This window comes from Schistocerca nitens, chromosome 6 (assembly GCF_023898315.1).
Source record: "Schistocerca nitens isolate TAMUIC-IGC-003100 chromosome 6, iqSchNite1.1, whole genome shotgun sequence".
Taxonomy (NCBI): domain Eukaryota; kingdom Metazoa; phylum Arthropoda; class Insecta; order Orthoptera; family Acrididae; genus Schistocerca; species Schistocerca nitens.
This window is the reverse complement of record NC_064619.1, coordinates 562,078,732-562,097,408: the sequence shown is the minus strand read 5'-3', so window position 1 is coordinate 562,097,408 and position 18,677 is coordinate 562,078,732.

Sequence of the window (18,677 nt, the reverse complement as noted above, 5' to 3'; positions counted from 1 at the left end):
TTTCGCTTGCTGGCCACTTGGGGCGTTGCTATCGCTGTGGGTAGCAAAACGAGACGGAGTGTCGCGACTGTTATGTTAGACTATGTTACGTATGTTTTATGAAAGAAAGTTAATGTCTGTTCTTTGATATGGATGCAGCAAGTATATCAGTATTCGCATGTAATAGTATACGACTGATATGCAATAACGTGGAGTGTTTTTATTGAGAAAGTGCAGAACTATCTTGGGAATTACTTACAAGATTGTGTTTAAGGGAAGTAATGAATTGTTGTAGGGAAGCATTTTGCTGGAAATGGAAACTTGAGCATACTTTGACTAAGGTAAACTATGGGGAAGTATGTCATTTGCTTGAAAATGACAGGTACGCGAATTGAAAATTTATGTACAATATTATAATATTTTTGAAGTGATGATACTTGAGACTTAGTAAAAAGTATTAGTTGCAAATATTCTCCCAGTTCAGCTGAAATGTGTTTAAAAACATTCTAAAGTTACGTGTTAACCAGACAGTTTGCAATAGCGGTGGCGGTCTTTACCAGTTTTGACATTTGGTGTTGGGTCTGTAGACAGTCTGGCAAGCTAATCACGTATGATTCATGGGAGATCTAAAAAGGAATTCATCATTAACGGTATTGGATTAGTTTGTGTCCCTGATCGGTTAAATATAGGATCTGCAATGTTAAAATTTCTCGAGGAAAGATAAATTGTCCCCAGGGGTTGAAGACTTTCGTGCAATTAAACAAATTGATGTTTTCTAATTAGGCATCGAAGAGATAACTGATGCAGTGCACTCTTGAAGTGTATGACCGATTGGATACAACTTTATGGAATTAGCCAGTACGTGTAACTGCTACGAATCACCATCGAGTAGTTACACGTATACGACGAATGTAACCAAAACAAGTGAGGACGGTTGACACATGGGATATGGCAGATACTCTTCTATGCCCAACCACCACATCATTACCCCAAATGTATGAATACATTTTTCGGACTGAATTCCCAAATTAAATGATATCAATTATTATGTGTACATAATGGGCTGAGGTAGTATCAGATGTTTTGCAAGGGTAAAATATGATAACAAGCATTGTAATAAACAAGATTTTGTGACGTGGGTCACCAGTCATTTAAGATTATTTCACCTCCCTTTTTCCTCAAAGAGTATTGGTATGATACCAACAAGCTATTTGTTTGCTGGATGAAAGTAAACAGCTTCGACACTGCTTGGTCGTGCCGGTTCTTACCGCATCTGTCGCGTTTTTATGTTTTTTTTTTACTTTTGTCTGATCAAGCAGAAAATGAGTGGCTTGTATATTATCTAGAGAACGATTTGTCTGCCCATGAGGCGAGATACGGGAAGTAGAACGTTGCCCGGCGTGCTAACTTTATAGCGTTCCATCTGTCATCGTGACGACAACGCTCGAGATTGACCAGCTGATGAGGTAATGTGACAAACATTATTAATGATGACTAGAGGCATAATTAAAACGCCAACCTCTTTCCCGTACCGAGTCTGTCTGGGGTTGTGTCAGGTAATATAAAGCCGTACCAAAGTTCCTATTAAGGTACCCCATTTCCGTGTAACCCTGTAATTTCGTAGTGATCGTTCAGTCGGGAAACAGTAAACTGGGCCGCGACATACTTTCGGAGAAATGAAGTTAACTGAAATGACAGTATGCTATCTTCGATCTTTCTAGCTCGGTAGTCTAAAGCATCTGTATGTTTTCCACACACACACACACACACACACACACACACACACACACACACACACACACACTTTACAATTAATATTTACTATACACGCCTAAAGTTTCACTCGAATGGTCCCTTAGTCAAATTCACGATCAATTGTCCCCGCATCCCTGTCTTTTCTGGAAGGCCTTCCAAAGCTATCGCAACAAGACTGATTTCGCCGCAGTTCCGATAACGCAACCAATGGGATGGAATCATTTCTGATGGACACAATCGGCAGGACTTCAGAAAGCCCACGGCGTTGTCTTTTTTTTTTTTTTTTTTTTTTTTAGATCTCATTTTCTTCTACATTGTTCGGTGAATTTGTACGGGGAGGACGTCCGATGACACCCTTTCATGTTCTTTGTTGATCCATTCTCCATTCACTCAGTTTTTTTATTACAGAGGGTAGCTAACCCTCTGACCGAACACGCTGAGCTACCGTGCCGGCATCCATCTGAGCCACCGAGGACACAGAGGATAGTGCGACTGCAAGGACTTATCTCTGTCATGCCTCCCCTGAGACCCACATTCGTAGCTTATTGTTCCGCACTATATTCATAGTGCCCCAGCTCATTATACTCATTACTCGCAGCTTTACTGCCGATTCTCGTAAGAGTTCGGGCACTGTTTGTGCATCCGCACAGAAGAAGATGGTCAAATGGCCGGCGAGCCTTTAGTTGTCTTTTCTGTCATGTCTTCTCCCATAGTTTACACAAGTTGTAAAAATGTATGATGATGTAATGGCAATGTCTTAAATAAATATGTTCAACGAATCAGAAGTGATGTTTGCGAACATTCACTTTCGATCTAGTTTCACATCGGAATCTGCTACGAATTGTAGCGTGTTTTGAAATAGTTCGACCAAGTGTTATAAAAAATACAGCTGGCGATTAAAACCACTCAACAGCGGAGACTGCTCAACAGTCGTGACGTCCTCAATACAAACTGCCGAAATGATTAGCAAAAAAATGTGATTATTCGTAAACTTAACTTCGTATTGAGCGCACGTAAAATTTTCCGGATAATTCTTATAAAGTTATGTTTCTCCTATCTTCCTGCATTAGGCAATAATACAGTTCATGTGAAATGGAAGTTTCAAACAATACTTAATAAAGCCGTTTTCTTGACTTGAAAGAATTTTGAAATGAGAACCGATAAAACGAAATTTAAGGTAGAGGTTCAATAGCCAGAACTAGTAACAAAAATATGCAGCAATCGGTATTTACCTATATTTAATCATGTTATTACATTATTATCAATTTTCAGACTTCTGACAGGCACATGAATATTTAAGAGAGAGGCATACATAATCGTATTGTTCCGTTGGTGCACTTCGTAGCGTGTTTCTGACATGCCTTAAGTTCTATAACATTAAGACTACATTCCATTTTTAAGCTACTAATATCAAGGAAAGGAACAAACTGACAGAAAATCACCTTGTGTCAAAATAAATCTCAATTCATTATTTCAGAAGTCATGAAGTACTTCATGCATTAGGCCCTTCGAGCTGTTGCGCACTTCGCATTTGATATTTTTCATGTTGTCTTTGGTCTGTCCGTCTTATGGAAATCTTTAGCCTTATACCTGTAGACCTATTTTGTCAACTTTTCGTTGTTCATCCGTTCTAAATGAGATCTCCAATCGTGACGTTTTTCTAAAATTTTGTCACTTAAGGTGTCAATGTTTCGTGTCTGCCGTATCTCTTCATTCCTCTTACTGTCCGTTTTTGTCACCTTTACAGCTAATCGAAGCCACCGCTTTACGAAGACATTGGCTGTACGTCTGCCGTCGGCAGTGAGGACCCACGCTTCGGTCCTGTATAAACCTGTTGACACCGTTGTAGTCTCGTAGAACTTCAGAATTGTTGTAAGGTGACCATCTCTTCGGAAATCTTCGATATTACCTCGCGTTTTTACCAATTATCGACGAATAATTGAAACGGGGGTATAGGTAAATAAATCCGCCGTAAACCGAACCCTCTTCTTGTGTAGGAGTTTGATAAGAAGAAGCACCTACTCGAAAAAGAAACTGTTTGGAAGAATATTTTACAGATCGGCAAATCATATAAAGGCATGTGGCGGATATTGGTGAAAAGCATAGCATGCGACGCCAGGACGTTAAACTGATGGAGACGGGAAACGAGAGCAGCATCGACAGAACCAGAGCAGAACTTAGACGAGGGCGGTGGACGTAAAGGTGTCGGCGGCGATTGATGTGTGAGTGCTGCAGAAATATTGAAGTAATTATGACTTTTAGACAGAACACTGAAGACTTAACAGCTGTGTGACTGTTGAACAAGAAAATTTAAATCAAGTTTTATTTTAAAAAGTGGTGAACGTAGTCAAATAATGTTATGCAGTCTATGGTAACATTGTTACATAACAGTTGGTGTCTAAAACACATTGGAAATAGTAAGCGTTAACACGAAAAGAATAAGTGTAGCTCTTTTTCATTTAATTAGCTACGAATGAGTAGCAAGATGAAATCAACGCTCTGAAGCTGAGTTCTACACCATCGTAGTGGTCACAATGAGAATATTACATGCTTGTGCAGCAGGACACTGTTTCAAGATAAAGACCCGAAAATTGCAATAATCAAGATTAAAGTTTGCATGTAACAGACTTATTTGCAAGCCGCGCGCATTAGCAAGTCGCTTCCGGGCTACTGGGAGCCACACCAGCCCTGGCTCGAATCCGCCTCGCGGATTAACGACGAACGCCGACGTGCCAACCCCTGTGGATGTAGTTTTTAGACGGCTTGCCACATCCAGCTAGGTGAACATCGGACTAGCAACCGCGCCCCGCCTCAGTTGCACGATTCGCAAACATTTCGAAAACATCTTCTCGCTTTCACTTGGATAACACAAGACGCAGACAGAAATTCCGTAGGGAGAGGAAACGGGTGGTGATAGGAAGGGGTTCCGGCCAGCCTCTACCACTAATATTGCCAAATCCAGACTAACATGCTGACCCCATGAAGACGAAGGATAAGGCCAGGAAAAAAAAAACTGAAATGAATAAGAAATTCTGAAACCTCCTGGCAGATTAAATCTGTGTACCGCACCGAGACTCTAACTCGGGACCTTTACCTTTCGCGGGCAAGTGCTCTGCCATCTAAGCTACCCAACCACGACTAACGCCCCGTCTCAGCTTCACTTCCGCCAGTACCTCGTCTCCTACCTTCCAAACTTTACAGAAGCTCTCCCGCGAACCTTGCAGAACTAGCACACCTGAAAGAAAGAATATTGCGCAGACATGGCTTAGTTACAGCCTGGGGGATGTTTCCAGAATGAGATTTTCATTCTGCAACGTAGTGTGCGCTGATATGAAACTTCCTGGCAGATTAAAACTTTGTGCCGGACCGAGACTCGAACTCGGGACCTTTGCCTTTCGCGGGCAAGTGCTCTGCCATCTGAGCTACCCAAGCACGAAAGAAATTTTGCTTGTAGCAGTTTCACGAACACCGCCTGGCAGTCAGATTGCATCATACTTGTAGCACTGCCCCCTACCAGCGAGACTAGGACCGACAAGCCCAACCGCTGCAGGTGCTGTGAAGCACGTCATCTGGTGACATCACACGTTCAGTACTTGTCACCCACTTTTAGCGTATCTCCCGTCATTTACAACCCAATGCGTCTTATATTACTCTTCTCAGCTTCTTCTATAACGCTTCACGGCTTTTTAAACGTTAATAAGAATCACCCAGTATATACAGGGTGTCTCTCGAGACTCACCAAGCATTTTTTCTCGCGTTTCAACAGATATTTACAATTTCAGTTTTGTATTGTATTGCTGGGCCAATGGCCTTGCTGCAACGGTAACACAGGTTCCCGTCAGATCACAGAAGTTAGGCACTGTCGGGCTGGGCTAGCACTAGGATGGGTGACCGTCCGGTCTGCTTAGCGCAGTTGGCAAGCGGGATGCACTCAGCCCTTGTGAGGCAAACTGAGGAGCTACTTGACGGAAGTAGCGGCTCCGGTCGCGAAAACTGTCAACGGCCGGGAGAGTGTTGTGCTGACCACATGCCCCTCCGTATCCGCATCCGGTGATGCCCCTGGGGTGAGAGTATGACGTGGCGGCCGGTCGGTCCCGTTGGGCCTTCCAAGGCCTGTTCGGACCGAGTAACTATTGCTGGAGTCGGGCCAAACAATAGTGCTTATCACATCTTTCTTGAGACGTCCAGTGTCGACGGAAAGCGTGGGTTTGCTTCCCGTTACTAGCAAAATGATTTTTAAAACGGAATTTTGTGCCAATTCGACAGAGCGGTCCCAGGTTAGTCTAATGTGATATTTGCTTGATCGATACGTGATAACAGAGACAACAAAACTCACATAATGACCAGTACTCTAGCTATCGCCAAGCATGCAGCGCTGCCGAGTTGCTGCTGGACTGCTGTTTATTCCTCACGTGGTTATTGTTCCTGTTAATACATATCGACGAAGCGATTATCGGACTAGACAAATTTGGGAGCGCTCTGTCGAAATGGCACGTAAGACAACGGATTTCAAAATAAATTTTTTGTAATGGGAAACAAACCGACGTTTTCTGTTGACAATGGGCGTTGCATGAAAGACGTGACAAGCGGGAATTGTTTAGCGTGACTCCAGCTACACAATGCAAAAACGAAACTCCTTTCTCTGCCACGATACGACACTTTGTTTCCTTCCTTAACGTATATCTTAGCGTTTTAGTTACTTTACCGATACCACATTGTAACGTCCCCTTAGAAAAATTATGAACTTCTACGTTATTTGATACAAAGACAACTGAGTAAAACTCAACGTACTCAGACAGTTCTCTCTTTACTTATTCTGATCATCAATAATCTGACAATATTTTTAGCGCAACGCAATCTGACTTTCAATAATCCCTGCAAAAGAATGGTCCTGACTAACGATAACCTATACCTTTCATGAATCACTTACCTCACAAAAATCTTCGTTACTCGCATTACTGCAATACAGCAAGCCACAATACTGCCAGATAAGTAAAAGATTCTAACTACTGAAGGCACTAACTACTGATAGGCATAGTTAAAAACGAAAGATTTTGATAGGGAACAAACAATATATTTACCTTAATAATGTTCAAAAAGTCATCAAATGCATATCAATTCATGACATCCATCTTTACAAATTTCCTTTTTCTGGCGGACACACGTCTACATCGTCCGCTTATAGCAACCTCTCATAACTCTCTCTCTCTCTCTCTCTCTCTCTCTCTCTCTCTCTCTCTCTCTCACCACATCCACCACTGCTGGCGGCTCACCAACTGCCCAACGCTACGCGCTGTTCACATCCAACTGCCCAACACTACAATAGCGATTATTCCAACAATGCCAACCAGCCACAGACTTCATACAGCACAGTCAGTGATTTTCATACAGAGCGCTACGTGGCGTTAACATAAAAATCTAAACAGCCTACTTATGACATATTCCGTTAAATCTCAGTTTTCTTTCCAACACCACGCTGTTGAAAATGTTAATGTGTACAACCAGCAAAAGTAAATAGGAACGTTTTTAATGGGTTTGTTACTAATAATCAACTTGCAGTAGACTTGAGATGGACTGCAACGAAATTTCAAAATTGTAATGCTCCATTAATTTTTTCAATTGAAACGGAGCTCGCTGCAGGATACTTTCTACAATTGCCTGATCGTTGGCAAGCAAAAGCGTCAAAACCCAACAGCAAAAGTTTTCTTTTCCACTCTCAAATGGCGTCGTCAATGTATACATTTCATAAAACCACCGAGAAAGATCAGCCTTATCGTACGCCCATAACAGAAATTACACTAACAATTTATAGAAAGTGCGAGAAACGACCATCTGGAGAGTTTCGCCAGCTTCGGTCTTTCCTTATTTGCTTAGGGCAGCTAAAATATTCACCTCCTGTCTCTTATCTTTAGCTGTTTTTCTTGATTTGTTTATCTACTTTCCGTCCGACACATGGACGGAATTTTGTGCCATAAATTTTCTTCCGTTTGTTTCCGGTAAAATTTTCTTTTAATATTTGAATTTGTTGTCCTTATAATGTGTATTCAAATAACTTTACATAACGTTTAAATACACGTTGCTTTAAAAATACAGGTGTTCTTTTCCACATCCAGTATTTTGCAAAGGAGTCTAAATTCTTTTTCACTTGTCTTTAACATCGTTGCTTATCAGTTTTCTATCCATTTGTGAAATATTTGCGTTCATTAGTAACGGACATTACTGTTAGTGTATGATGTTACCAGCACTACATAACGAACTATACGAAGAACTCAGTAACCGATCTTGCTGGGGCTTCGCACTGAATTGCCAGAAACAGTTTACACGGTATTTGTTGCCTCTACTCTACAGGCACATTGTCACACGAAGCACGTCACATCTACACTTTAAACTGGTGTGACTCATTCTTGGGGCACTTAGTACTGCTTTGTCACCTTTTTATAAGGAACTATGATTCCAGAAACTATTTCAAATGTCTGGTAAAATAGTGTACTTAGTGCTGTGCATCCCGGTACGTTGTTAGTAGGGTCGGCGAACTTCGTTAGCTGTAGTTCATCAAGAACGATTGGCGTAAATCTCATTAAGCCTAATTTTATTTTCTTCGCGTCTGGTGTCGTGAAAGCGCATTATCACAGAACTGGAGCTAATGAGTTCGGAATTAAAGTTTATTCATCTTTGGTGCACTACATCCCAAGCCTACTACACACCTATTTTCTCAGAAAAGAGCTTTTTCGGGACAAGTGCGTTCTGGGTAAATCCTTAACAACAAATTAAATGGCGAACGTCAAGCTGACTGGAATCTCCTACAAGTAGGAAGAAACAGTGTCAACCTCAGAATTTGCTGCAAATAAGGCTGAAAGAACGGAATATTTTTCAAGTTTTTACAGTGCCGGTTCATATAAGAAAATTCACATTCGTGCTATGTAAATTTTACAGTTTCAATCAATCGTCATATAATCATACGGTACACGTGTGACACTATTAAGTATCGTCGTAACTGAGTCACGCCGGTGATGTGAAAGAATGCGAGTTGCAGCTGATATTTCGCTCATGTCATTCGTGTATGCTCGTTGCCTAACAAATAAAGGATGAAGAATTACTGTCTCTTACAAATTAATTTTGCAACAAAGAATTACGGCTGACCTATTTTTGTGTTACGCACATTTATTTTGTTGCTGCATGCTGATGCTGGCGTTGTTGAGTTCTACCTAGTTGAGGTATAATTTCATACACACGTTTGAATATTGTAAGTTTAGTTACAGCACTTCACACTGGAGTGTGTGATTGGGACTTTTTGGTACGTGCTGTTGATTCGATAATATTAGAAAGTCTACGTGGCACTGAAGACCTGAGAAACACTTACGAAAAGAAGTTCTTCAGGGTAAATAATGCACTGAAAATATATATTTTTAATGTTTTGGAAAAGAAATAAATTTTTATTTGATACTTTATTTGAAATAAACGTTTTCTGACATCTTAGGAATACAGAAAATTATTAATTTTTAATTGGATGTAATTTATTAAAAAGAACATAAATTGTACGTGTTTGGATCAAATATTTTCTGCCTTGCTCTAAGTACGTTCATGCCCTGGCTCGTGTACCCCAAGGTATCTACTCCTAACTCCTCAGTGACGTCCAAATATGTAATACGGCTGCACTCGAGCTGTGTCTGCCAAAACGTCAACCATGGGAAATGTTATTAATAGTACTCTTGCCATTGAGGAAAAATTAGCCTGATGTACCCTACTGAAAACAGATAAACGCGCTGCTCTGTAATAATTTCTAATACAAAAAATAATACAAAAATTATATATGTTTAAAATGGTAAAAACATAAAAACATGTTTAGATAAAATAGGCAGCGTAAAAAGTCTCTCTCTCTCTCTCTCAACACAACGTTAAAAACCGCGTAGACGTACAAAATATGTCTTTCTTTAGACATCATTTAACTAGTTAGGGCCCCTCGAGATTTTTTTCTTATGTTATCGAAACTAAGTAACACACTTTTAAACTTTATAGACAAGGATGTTCAACACAGTAAGTTTATTTCGTTTCCAGTATATTACAGTCAATGTGAGGTTCAGAATTAAATTTTTCCTGAAAGGTCTGACTAAACGCTATTCACTTAGAAAACTTTGTATTCACCGTTTTCAATTACAACGTCTGTTACGTTAGGCCTGAATGAACTACCGTACTGAGCCATTAACTTAATGAAAATCTGACAGTTATGTGGGATTTAAGAGTGTAAAGCTCAAGATTATGTTGCACAATCAATGTTAGATATAGTGGTCGGGTTGTATATTAGTGAAACGAAGAACAGAAGCACGTCCTTTTCCTTCTCTGATCTCTGTTCGTACCATGTGGGAATAATACCAGTTGTCTCTACGTATTCCAAATTGGTTTTATGACTAAAGCATACGGCTTAATAGCATTTTCCAACGATGAGGACGTTCACACAGCGGTTTCCGAACGGCTCCGTGAGCAAGGAGGGTATTTCTATCGTCGAGGAATTGGACGGACAGTTGGACGTTGTTTAGAAAGACTTGGTGACCACGTTGAAAACAGTGTCATGTATCTGTGTCTGACTTAATGCAGCATTCGATACCCATTACTTGGCATCCATGTTTTGCTGACGTGGCACAGCGTCACCCAGCTAGGAACAACTTAGTCGTTTGCTATTCGCCAAGCATAGTTCCAATATCCATAGTAGCATAAAAATTTCTTTGCTGTGATTGGCTAAAATACTTGAGGCAGAAGGTGGCTTGTGTCGGCAGAAGGAAGTTGGCTCAAGTCAGCTAAAGCTCACGGACACACATGGCCGGTCATAGAATAAATTGCAGCGTAATGTTATAAAAGTTTGTTAAAAAGATTTACACGCGGGTCGGTGATTAGTGCGGTCATGCACATGGGCGAGAACTAATTAAAGATTTAACCTGAGACTGATTTCACAATTTTAAGAGCAAACGATATGTTGCGCAACACACTGTGTGTAGTGTTGATTGCGGTGCGATCAAAAACCAAAAGGAATTAATAAAGCAGAACACCTGTGTGCTCTTTACTGCAAATTAGTTAATGATTTCCTACGATTATGTTAATTAGAGCGCCTCTTCTATATGAGACCACGACCGAGCGATTCCAGAACAGCGAAGGGACGTGTTTAGAAGAAGCAAGGTGAGTGGTTCTCAGAGAACAACTGCGAAATGTGACGGACGTGCACGTCTTTATCGACAACCGCTGGGTGAACGGGTACTGTGTTGCATTCAGAGACCAAGGCACCTTTCGTTAACAAAAGCGGAGTATTGTACGGTCACCCTCTGCCAGGTAACGAAGTCGCAAGTATATACTAGATACTGTAAGAAGTAACAATAGAAACGTGTATATTTTTTGTAAAACTTGTTTCAAAACGTTATGTAAATAAGCTAATATCGCGTAAGCTTTTTATAAAAAATTACCTATTTATCAAAATACTGAGTATTCTTTTTTCCGAAACTTGCTCCTCGTGTAACGCGAGCTTTAGAAGTCATATTTAGCTGCTGAGCAATGGTTACCCCTGTGTTGCGCATGTTAACAGTGTCGTGAAACAAAATTTAAACTTATTGAAATATTGAATTTGAAATAATGAAAGTAGTCTAATTAAATGCCAAAAGTAACTAATTATGTACTCAATGAAAACTATTTAACTGAAACTCAATACTGAAGTACATCACAGAAGTTGAACTGCATGAAGTGCAGTTTCTAACTTCAAATGACCACAAATATAAAATGTTACTCTACTCAGAAAAAATAACCGTTTGAGAATACAACATACGATTAAACAGCCAACCGGTTGCGCATAAACGGTAGGTACATTGACCTAGGTTTCGACACCTACTAGGGATTTCTTCACCAGAACATCCAAATTGGCTCTGAGCACTATGGGACTTAACATCTTAGGTCATCAGTCCCCTAGAACTTAGAACTACTTAAACCTAACTAACCTAAGGACAGCACACAACACCCAGCCATCACGAGGCAGAGAAAATCCCTGACCCCGCCGGGAATCGAACCCGGGAACCCGGGCGTGGGAAGCGAGAACGCTACCACACGACCACGAGATGCGGGCCCAGAACATCCAGTTGGCTGTTTAATCCTATGTTGTAACTAGTATACGGTTGCCGAGTAACAGCCATGTTCAAAACTGTTTGAGAGTACCTACGCAGTTCACTGTAAATTAATCTGCTTGCTTAGCATAAGACCTGATAATTCTACGAACTGCTTCCACACAAGAATGCAAAATGAGATCTGCTCTGAAATAAAAGTAACTTACCTCATGCTGAATATGATGTTCTGTGTCCGGTGCATTGAAGTTCTCGAAAGCGAATGGAAATCAGCAAATGTAGGAGCTAAAGAAAAAAATAAATTACTCACTACAAAATTTGTTTTTTGTCTGTCAGAAGCAATCTGTTGCTTCGTTGAGCGTAAGGTGCAATTCGCACACGACAAAGTATTCAAAACTTTACTAGGAATGATAGAGGATGATTTTACTTTAAAGAAAGTCGTTACTGAAAAATTAAACTCTGATTATTGTCAAAAACTGCACAACATAAGATACTACCAATTACGAAATTCTTTCAGTACAATAATTACGGATACTCCAACCAATGGTATTAATTGTTACATAATAAAAACAAAGAGGTCAAATTAATGTAAATCAAATGTTATTAGTTATCTGAGCGACAAAGATTTCCTTCAAATAATATTTCTGAAAACAAACATATTATTCTTGAAAATGCTTTGCTTACTTTGAAAAATTCCTCCAAAAAATCTTCTCCATCAATAGAGTCAATAACACGTGTTTCCAAACAAGTTTTCACCTCCATAATAAAGTATTCCAGATAATTTCTCTCAGATTCACAAACTTCAAATCTTTGTCTAAAAATTCAACTGCTCGCTCCTAAGCCTCAAATAAAAATGCCCCAGCTGCGTACAATTGAAGACGAGTAAGCAAACAACAGATAAAGTTATATACGAGTCAAGAATCTTATTCACACTCGTGCAGCGCGTGTGTGTCCCAGTATAGTAAAAGTGAATTATTTACATTGATAGAAAACATATGAGAACCTTACATTTATTATCTAGGTGATGGACCATCAATAAAGATAAATACAATTAAAAACACTAATTTTTATTTGAGATGTCTCCTTACACATGGAGACCAATTTCTACACGCTTTGTAGAAACTGAAGTATTAGAATTCTAACCCAATGCGAATTTTATCAGAAAATTTTAAATCGCAGATTTTCAACGCTTATGTTACAGTAGCGGATTAAATTCAAAACCACAGCAAACTGCGTCATCGCGCATTGCAAGGAGCACGAACTTTTTTCCCGGCAGGTAGCTTTGTCCGCAGATACAGTGCGGCTGGCAAGTTATTCGATCGCCCATCTGCCAGAGTATCCGAGTAGCGTATTTTCGCGAACGCTTCCTGCGCCGCTAGCCACACAGCTTATACGGCAGTGTAAACATTGTATTCCGGCCGAGAATGCAAAGCCGAGACACCTGCTTCCGCAGCCACGTTTTTCTGTGTTTCGGGATTTCAGGAGGGCGATGTGCGCCGCTCCACCGGAGATAAATATCACGGAACCTGTCGAATATCAAGTTGCCTCAGGTTTTACGGCATCGCCAATAAAACGCAGTTCGAGTTCTAACGTCAATTCGGCACCACGGGGAAGTTTTTTTTTATCCTCTGTGTGCTTTTGAAGTCTGAAATTGCAGATGTTGATGTAACATGAACTGTTTTACGTCAGTAGTCGAATTTTTCATCCGAATGGTACTGGACGTATTAGTCCAACGTGAACGCGAACGAGCTGTAGCACATACACCATGTGCCCGTAGTATTCTCAACCATAATTTTTGAAGCATACTGACGGAGATCCACCTTTGCCGAACATAAGTGCTGGTATTTTCGTTTACACTCAAAACAAGTTACAATGTAACTGCTTCATAATATTCTGATCAGGTCGTACAGTGCCTCTGAAGCAATCTGTTGGGAGTGTCCTCAGATTTTTTCTTTAATTACATGATGTCTGCAAAATTAATTATGTGTGGAAAATGACTGGTTGTTATATAATTCTGTGGTTTCTTACTTCCTCGTTTGTATTTAACAGGATGTTTTCCTAACAGTAGTGGACACGTGGCACAATACTCTTAGGTAAAGTGAAACTGTGATATGTAGATATGACGCAGTACCATACGCAGAAAACTTTCATATTAATCTCAAAATTCTAAGTCGTATAGGAAGAGCAATAAATAGGAATCGTGCTCTGTTGACGACTAAACTGCGCTGGAACACTGAAGCGTCAAAGCAACTGGTATGGGCATGCGTATTCAAATACAGAGATATGTAAACATGCAGAATATGGCGCTGCGGTCGGAAACGCCTACATAAGACAAGTGTCTGGCGCAGTTGTCAAATCGGTTACTGCTGCTACAATAGCAGGTTATCCAGGTTTAATTGAGTTTGGACCTGGTGTTATAGTTGGGGCACGAGCGATGGAACATAATTTCCGACGTAGCAATGAAGTGGGGATTTTCCAGTACGACCATTTCACGAGTGAATACCAGGCATCCGGTGAAACATCAAATCCCCGACATCGCTGGGTCGGAAAAAGATTATGCAAGAACGGGATCAACGACGACTGAAGAGAACCGTTCAACGTGACGGAAGTGCAACACTTCCGCAAATTGCTGCCTATTTCAATGCTGGGCCGTCAACAAATGTCACGCTGCGAACCATTCAACGAAACATCGTCGATATGGGCTTTCGGAGCCGAAGGCCCACTCGTGTACCTTCGATGACTGCACGACAAAAAGCTTTACGCCTCGCCTGGGCCCGTCAACACCGACAATGGACTGTTTATGACTGGAAACATGTCTGGTCGGACGAGTCTGTATCGAGCGAATGGACGTGTACGGGTATGGAGACAACCTCATGAATTCATGGAGACTGCATCTCAATAGGGCACTGTTCAAGCTGGTAGAGGCTCTGTAAAGATGTGGGGCGTTTGCAGTTTGAGTGATGTGTGACTCTTGATACGTCTAGATACGACTGACAGTGACACGTACGTAAGCATCCAGTCTGATAACTTGGGCAGTTCTAGCAGGACAATGCGACACCCCAAACGTCCAGAATTGCTACAGAGAGGCTCCAGAAACACATCTCTCAGTTTAAACGCTTCCACGGGTCAAACAACTCCCCAGACACGAACATTATTGAGCATATCTAGGACGCCTTGCAAAGTGCTGTTCAGAAGAGATCTCCACCTCGTACTCTTTCGGATTTACGGATAGCCCTGCAGGATGCTTGGTGTCAATTCCCTCCAGCACTATATCTGACATTAGTCGAGACCACGCCACGTCCTGTTGCGGAAATTCTGCTTGCTCGCGGAGCCCTTCACGATATTAATCAGTTGTACCGGTTTCTTTGGCTCTTCAGTGTATGTGGGATACAAAAAGATGTCTATTTAATTGTCTTTTATGATATTAATAAGTAGGAAACATTTACTGTACTTTACAGAACTGCATTGAAACATAATTGCGGCATCAAGGCATGTTTTAATGTGACGTTCGGTCAATATAAAATTTAATACATGCTCCGCCTATTATTGCTGCCACAAATATAAGAAAGTCCTTCAAACCATTAGCACTGCTTTTAATAGCTCTGAGTCGTGTCGGCTCTCTTTCCTTTTAAAAATTGGCCGCCTCGAACGCATGAATTCTGTGCCGCAATTTAGACCGCGCTCTTCATCTAACGGTCGTGGTGGTGGACATCGGGAAGTCTGTGATTGGACAACGGCTATCTGAAGTCAGGCCGTTTCGTAATGTAGAGCTCATTCATGTCTTGATTAATTTGCTGTGTGGTAATCTAGTTGCGTATGAAATATGATTCGTGACTGCGTAATTAAGCCCCTTCTTGCTTGTCCGCCTATTGTGTATCTTGGCTCCGAGAAACTAACTTCTTGTCTGAAAGCGTAGAGCGAACCTTTGCTAGTGAGTGTGATTATTTCGGCCGTACACGAGTCTAATTGCCTTGCATGTCTCATTCCAGATATTTTTGTAAATCGCAGAGAAGCCCAGCTGTTTTGCAATTTTCCTGATGTTTATGTTTCTTAGTCCATGCTCGGCAGTACTTCTGGAATAATTTTTGTATTCTACCATCTCGCTTTGTAATACCCAGAGTCGCGTGTACTGTAACACGTTTACTCCCTTTTAGCCACCTCGCTGACCGGTGTGATTGTGGCAGTGTTGTGTGTCCAGTGATGACCTGGACTTAGACGCGCCCTTAGCGTCAAGGACAGTGTTCTATGCCGCACTAATGGACTCTTGAACCTAACCGTAGTGCCTTTGCAACTGTGCTTCTACACACCTAGCCGGCCTGTACCGTCTTCGCCGATTGTGATCTACACTCACGCTCATAAATAAAGGATAATGCTGATACATGGTGAAACAACGCTCTTGTGGGCGGTTTGCGGGTTTAAATCACCTCGGGGTATGGCCATGCGGTGCATTTCACCTGCGGTCGTCGCACGGTAGCGCTGGCAGCAGTCCACAGCAGCAGAGGTGTGTTGGTGCATGCCAGAGTACGGTGCAGTGATTAAGTGTTCAGACGTTTTCAGACGTGCTGATGGCGACTGTTGAAAATGGCTCAAAGGAATATTGATAACGTTATCGGGGGTAGAACACTAGGGCGACTGGAGGCTGGTCAAACACAGCAGGTCGTAGCACGGGCCCTCCGTGTGCCACAAAGTGTGATCTCAAGATTATGGCAACGATTCCAGCCAACAGAAAACGTGTCCAGGCGCTACAGTACGGGACGTCCACAGTGTAGAACACCACAAGAAGACCGATATCTCACCATCAGTGCCCACAGACGGCCACGGAGTACCGCAGGTAGCCTTGCTCGGGACGTTACCGCAGCCACTGGAACTGTTATCTCCAGACACACACTCTATAGACGACTGAACAGACATAGTTTATTCGCCCGGAGAACTACAAGGTGCATTCCACTGATCACAGGAGAGGCCGTAAAGCCTGGTGTCAAGAACACAGTACGTGGTCCTTGGAACAGCGGTCCCAGGTTGTGTTCACGGACGAGGACAGGTACATCTGAACAACGATTTTCGCCGGCTTTTCATCTGGCGTGAAACATGAACCAGATACCAACCCCTTAATGTCCTTGAAAGGAACCTGTACGGAGGTCGTGGTTTGATGGTGTGGGGTGGGATTATGATTGGCGCATGTACACCCCTGCATGTCTGACAGAGGAACTAACAGGTCACGTGTATCGGGACGCCATTTTGCACCAGCATGTCCGCCTTTTCAGGGGTTCAGTGGGTCCCACCTTCCACCTGATGGATAACTCACGGCCACACCGAGCTGCCATTGTGGAGGAGTGCCTTGAAACAGAAGATATCAAGCGAATGGAGTGGCCTGCCTGTTCTCCAGACCTAAACTCCATCAAGCACGTCTGGGATGCTCTCGGTCGACGTATCGCTGCACGTCTTCAAACCCCCATGACACTTGAGGAGCTCTGACAGGCACTGGTGCAAGAACAGGAGGCTATACTCCAGCAGTTGCTCGACCACCTGATCCAGAGTATGGCAACCCGTTGTGCGGCCTGTGTACTGTGCATGGTGATCATATCCCATATTGATGTCGGGGTACATGCGCAGGAAACAGTGGCGTTTTGTAGCACATGTTTCGGGACGGTTTTCTCAACTTATCACCAATACCGGGGACTTACAGTTCTGTGTCGTTTGTGTTCCCTATGTGCCTATGCTGTTGACGCCAGTTTTGTGTAGTGCCACATTCTGTGGCACCACATTCTGCAATTATCCTTAATTTATGAGCATGACTGTAGTAACTCTCGTGTAACTGTTTTCGTCTTTCTAAGAGCCTTAGCGGCCAGTTATTCTACACCAGTCTGGTACCGCTTGTTTTAACAGTGTACTATGTTTTTAAACTTGGTCAACTTTTTTTAATTGGTATGGGAAGCTGTTGTAAACTGCTCAGTCTTTTGGTTTAGTAGTTTATTTAATGGGCAGCTCCTCCCCCCCCCCCCCCCCCATCCTTGTTTCTAATGTCGAGGACTGAAATGGCACTGGCCTTGGGCACTTCGCACTTTGTTTGGCCACAGTTGACTGTATTTCGTAGATGCGGCTTCTAGATGCAAAGAGGCTGTTCAGGTTGTTTTTAGTTATTCCATATTTTATCTAGTCATCGCCCTGTTGGGTTCTGTTTATTGTGCTTGATGTTACGAGTGAAATCTTGTAAGAGGAACATCATATAATCCGCGCTGCGTGGCTTAAACCTTGTGCTTAAGGGATTTATCTCAGCCGAACATTCTGGCCGCTCGTTATTAGCTGTGACCTGTCTTGGGCGGGGCAGAGTGCTTTGATGCTGATTTTTCTTCCTTTTATTTTTTTTTTAAAAGAGGGGAACGAAAAGGCCGCAGCGCCAAATACGATGGACATTTGGAAAGTAAGGTCCGATCTATCACGAAATGGAAACTACAGTGAAAATAGAAAATATTTTATTTGCAACAGTTAGCTACACCTTCCAGCTACTTCTCTATATGCTCGCTGCTCCATCTGAGACGTTTGTCGTAACACTGAACCAACTTTCCAGTATCCTCGTCTTAGGATGCAGCCGCCTGTGCTTTCTCCCGATTTTCTATGCTGATCTGCAGTTCGTTGTCTGTGCCAAAATGTTGTCTTCATAGCCAGCGGTTCAGTGAGCAGAGATGAAAATCAGAGGGCGTCAAGTCCGCGCTGTGCGCTAGACGATCAAATAGTTCCCACCGGAAACGCTCGAGGAGCTTTCTAATTGCCCCTGCAGTATGCGGCCGAGAATTGTCGTGGAGAAAGAAAATCATGGGCTGCATGCGATCAGGCGAAATCTCTCACAGG